The sequence below is a fragment of the Mytilus galloprovincialis genome, chromosome 8 (assembly GCF_965363235.1).
Source record: "Mytilus galloprovincialis chromosome 8, xbMytGall1.hap1.1, whole genome shotgun sequence".
Taxonomy (NCBI): Eukaryota; Metazoa; Mollusca; class Bivalvia; order Mytilida; family Mytilidae; genus Mytilus; species Mytilus galloprovincialis.
This window is the reverse complement of record NC_134845.1, coordinates 64422877-64428876: the sequence shown is the minus strand read 5'-3', so window position 1 is coordinate 64428876 and position 6000 is coordinate 64422877.

The window sequence follows — 6000 nt, the reverse complement described above, 5'->3', positions numbered from 1 at the left end:
GAATACTTGCGTAAAGTGTAGAAAAGTCAAAAGTTTTAATAATATTGCAAGATGAAAGAGAGTTAGATTGTATGTACTCTAAAAGATCTTTTGAATTTTTAAGTATCCACATCTGATTCACGCCACCTCTAGAATAGACAGTCACAATAACTTTGAAGCCCGTCTTAAATTGCTTATAACATGGATGTTAATAATTTAGAAAGAGGTTTCGTTGAGCACTTGCAAGACCCAGCAATATACCGTTGTTTATAAGGACACTTATGTAGTTTATGTGTCCAATACTGTAACAGTGATGTAAGAGCCAGTTCATCATCTTTGGTTAAAATTCCAAAGGAACATAGAACAGACCTATGATTATCCAGGATTTCCTCTTTAGTAAGTGTTTGAGTTTCCAAATGAAGTGTCAATACCTAATTCGTTTATCAAGCAGTTAATGTAATGAGTTTTACACACACAAAAGATGTTGTTTGGGGCTTTATCTGCGGGGACAACATTATATTTGACATGAAGGTAAGTTAAGTGTTTTGCAACCTTTTTGTCTTTAAAGATTGACGTAGCATGGACATTGATAGACCGATTCAGTTTCTTAATTCTGATTTGTATCAACGACCTCACCTCCTTAATCCATTTGGAAAGAGTGTCTACGTCTTCCTTCTCGAGCTTAGCCCATTGCCTTGGCATAATTCTCGACTGAATCCATCAAAATTTTAAAGCTGTATTTCCAATTGATGGATTTAGGCTCACGATATTTCGGACCTTTCGATAACACATTTCGTAGAGAAGTATTATTTACAATGTTAAGGTCACCGGTAATAACGTGGCCAGTCGGATTATATATGAATTGAGAAGCAGCACAAGTGCAATCGGAGGTTTAGACTTGAAATCGTCAATATTGAGATCCTGCAAAACGTGATTGTAATTGAAAATTTTAGTTGCAATAGGTATGGTATAGATATAAGAAATGATTGGTACAGACTGATCTTGGAAATAAGGAGTTATATTCGATTGAACTATTTTATGATGAAGGATATTGCCTAAGTTGACGCCACCGAGATCTTTGTTTGCAAAGGAAAGATTAAGACAAAATATTTTCTCTTTATCATCTTTTTTGACACAGTGGTTTCCAAACATAAATAAAACAGAGATTGAAGCTTTGAAACGGGTAATGAATAAAGTTTCGTGCGAATGTGATGAATACCTAACGGCTTTTGTATAAATGGAAGAAAGTTATTAATAGAGACATCATGCAGAGTAGGTGATGTATAATGACGATGACCATGACAGCGTCTACGTGCATGTGGTTTTGTATACTTTACTTAGACGTTGAGTGATTTAATTCTAAACAGTGATATGTATTCATATCATTGATCACATCAAGTGAGACTGTGTGTTACACACTGGGTGTATTATTGGTTATTTTGTTGTAGGTTTACTGGATCATTGACGTTAAACTGGCATCTCTTGTTTCGTAGAAATTTAATTATTAGTGTTTTTTTAAAAACCACAAGCAATATGTGAAAAGATGTCGATGTGTGACGTATACGTTATTGTTGTATACACAATAAGCTTTTGAATTCGATATCCCTGTACAAAGCCAAAAGATAAAAGTCCTATGTTGCGAAATTGTACAAACAATGAATACACTCAATATATTCTAAATGAGTTATTGAAGTGGATTGTCCTTGACAAAACACAAAAAGTAAAGGTCCTTTCCTTGTCATTGTTCAACAGAAAACACCAAAGTTTTTATATAAAGATAACATGAATGAACCATTGTACCGGATGTATATTCTTCCTTGTGATAAGGGTGGAGATAGAATATTGACGACCTTATTGCTTTTATTTCAAATTGGATTTTCCTTTTTTTGATCAAATTCGACTTATTCAAGTCATGTTGATTCGAAACAACCTGACATTAATATAGTTCAACAAATTAGCCAGATTATACATTTACTTAGAATTGATTCTTTATATGCAAATATATATATAGGTACATGTATAACATCATCTTTCTATCGAACTAAGTTACCACATACAAGCCTACTCACGGCTTTCAAGTTTTACCCAGATTCATTATAATAAGTTTACAGTCTTGGGTAACATTTTCACTGACTGAAACTGGGTTGGTTTTTTTTTGCAGTTTCAACTTACTGTTTAAAAATTTGGAAATATCCTTCAATTAAATTTATGTCAAATATCCACAAGAATAAACGTTCTTTGTAGAAGAAACACTAGCAAACACATAGATATCAATTAACGAAAAAAGGTTCATTCAAGTTTTTCTGCTATCTGTATGGATTATTTTAATTTTGCATCTGATCTGTGAAATAAATTTTATTTTCTAGTGTATGAATGAAACTGGTTTCTGTTGTTAGTTGATCACAACTTGACCTTTGATCCAAATTGATTTCAATTGATTTAAGCGCATTATAAGGATTCAGATATCCATCATTGTCTACTCCACAAATGCCACTACCCTCATTCGAACTGTCACTGCTTCTCACGTCTTGCCCATCATTTATTGAAGATTCCCGATTCAAAAATTCATCATCTACTTCATCGTACTGGTGGGTCCCCCCTTGTGGTGAGTTGCTTCCAGATTCATTGGTATGTGTTGTGTTTGTGGCAACTGTACCTTGTTTTCTCTTCTTGCAAGATAATTCATATTTCCAGCAAATACAAGTCAGAGAGACAAATACTGTAGACACTAGTAGAAGGAATATCAAAAGTATGCAGATTTTCCCGATCAATGACATTATTTGAAATTCAATGTAGCCTATCAAAAGATACAATGATAATATAATGAATACAAATATATGATTAATTATTCTTTGAACAAATGACACTTATAATTTTTATCATGACATTTAAAAAAAACACAATCGAATGCGTTTATCAATTGAGCAACTATAAGTACAACTTTTGAAAAATATATATTTTTTTATAGACATAGACTTTACAGTAATAAGTTCGTTATTGTATTTCGGAAATACGCTAATATCCTCAAATAATCGTGCGACTGTAAACCTTCTTTAAAACGGTCAATTCCATTTTCAATTGTCATATTAAACGGAAAAGACGCAAAAATAGTTAATTGTTTTTAATTGATCAAGTTTCAAAATCATGTCATCCGAAACGAGTTTATTCACATTTAGTTCAAAGTCAGTATCGATACTATAGAGAGAAAACGTAAACATTTTTTTTAACATTTCCACCGATACACCTATCCATAAAGAAATTGATACAGCAATCAAAAGAATGGCAAAATTCAAAAACACGTCATCTTGAGCTTTTTGAATTGAAATTTAGATTAGGTTTTGTTGTTAGGAATTATATACTCATTAGATAAATAGTCCTCGAATGAGATTTGAAAAATTGTCCCTTTTAAATTGTATTCATTTCTGCTTTGTAAGCGAGAGCGTTATCCCCTCTACTACATTAGATAACATAATGAAGTTGCAAGATATGACTCCTAAACTATGCATGCTGCATGTTTGCGCCTGTCCCAAGTCAGGAGCCTCTGGTCTTTGTTAGTCTTGTATTAGTTTAATTTTAGTTTCTTGTGTACAATTTGGAAATTAGAATGGCGTTCATTATGACTGAACTAGTATATATTTGTTTAGGGGCCAGCTGAAGGACGCCTCCGGGTGCGAGAATTTCTCGTTGCATTGAAGACCTGTTGGTGACCTTCTGCTGTTGTTTTTTCTATGGTCGGGTTGTTGTCTCTTTGATATATTCCCCATTTTCATTCTCAATTTTATTGACAACTGAATACAGAACGAGAAATAAGTGAGCATGTTTTTTAAATGGAGATATAAGCACTGCATTTTGTATATTGCTAACATTTCAATCGTTTAAAAAAAAGTAATGGTCTTTTTTATCACAAGTCTAATACCTGTATTTGTACACTCTTTCCAGAATTTTGCTAATTTGTCACCTTATATGCTAGCAGTCATGTAACAGGTACCCACAGTGACACTCAAATTTTGTTGCAAAATGTATTTCTTAAAATCTTTAATAGGAGCTCAGACAGCCATTCAGTTTACCTGCGTAACGTAATAGTGTCACTTCACTTTAATTAGTGTATATCTTTTAACCAATTTCAATTAATTTTTGAAGTTTGGGGATTTACCTTTAATCAAAATTTGTGTTGAGATAAATGTACCTGCAAGAACGTACAACAAACATGGACATCACCTAAACTACACTATAGTTACAATACATCTGTACTATTACTTTTGTATACTAACATTTGACAGTCTGAGAGTAGTTTGGTAGGATATTGGGTAGCTGAGTGTAATTTTGTAAAGTGTTTTATTGAAATTCATCAGTTTTCAGAATTGTTTGAGGGGAAGGGTGTTATCGTACAGAGTCTTGATTGTCTAATAAACTATTCAACTATCATTAACGGTGTAAGATGTTATGTCAATACAAAATCTTCAAAATGAAATAGAATTCTAACAAAATGTTACGATTCATGATAAAGAGAAAACGCTGCAGCGAACTTTGCAAAATAGTTTGTTTTGGTATTACTCTTTGAAAGAAAAAGTGGTTCGTATGTGCAATTCATGAGAGCTAACTTGACAACAAAACAACATAATGCTCGTTGCTCTTCGTCTTTAATAATATAAATTGTGTCTTTAACTTTCCTCTTAATGTACCAAGGACCAATCGCCTGATTTAAATTTTTAATGATTTAAAAGTTATCAAATGATAAAAGATATGCGAATAATATGATAATATCCATAATTCTACAAATCAATGCTAGTAAAAATCACATTTTCTACCAAATAAATACATTTTCATTTGGTCATTTTTCTTAATTTAATTTTAATTTACTGCAACAATCTGATACTGCATTAATCCACTCGAATCCACTTAAATATTCAAACTTATAACGCGATGCTCGGGAAAATGATAAATCGTGTTAGAATTAGAGAAATTAGAATACTGATTTGCTAAAAAATGAACATAACATCGGAAAATACAAAATGCAAAAATAAAAGCTCAAACATATCAAACAAATGGAGAAGAAATGTCATTAATAAATTAGTGATATTTTCATGTATGTCACTTCATTCCATGTACATTGTTTATGTTTGAACCCAATTTTCCGGTTGTTTCATATGAAATGGTTAATACTCATAATTGCTTATGTTTTCTTGTCATTTACAAACGGTGCAAATCAAATAATTATTGTTTAGCGTACATACATGTAGGTATTCTTACAATGTTGATACTTTATAGCATCAAACATTGATTTCAGAAAATATTTCAAACCAGGAGATAACGAGTATTACATTTTTAATGGACGGTTTTGTTGTCAGAAAAAATACAAAATGTACCTCTTACATTCATTATAACGGGCTAAGTTACTTATTTTGCGTGTTTTACGTGTATATCCTTGATCCATATAAAAAAAAGGTTATACGTAAATACTATATGGTTTACCTGTTTTACTATGTATTTCTATAGATGGTTCCACTGCTGATAAAGATGTACCTGAAAATCGTAAATCTCAAATTAAAACAGATATCACACAGGTTACAATAATAACACTACTACGGTATATAGATTCCTAGCCTTGAGTATTCCTAAAATTTAAATCATATACTCAAGACTCATAGCTGATATCGCAAGATTTTCTAGCTGTGATGAAGACTCATCAGTAGCCTTATGCTGTTTTATGAGCTTCGATTCGGATGATGTCTCTATGCTCCATTCCCCATTTTCATGCACATTTTTATTACAGATATTTTTTTATTGTGTAAAACATAGTGTTAACTAGAAACTGCATATAGAATATGTATTAACATTTGTCTGGAAATATAGATAAAAGCTACAGGGAAAATGTTGACATAAAATTTAATAAGACATATAAGTAAAGCTCTTTTAAACGACAAAAACACCATTAAATTCCATTTAGTGAGAGCAAATATACCATTAAAGTCACTTTCATGAGAGCAACGTTTCCAACAAGATAAGCTTAACTTAATCACT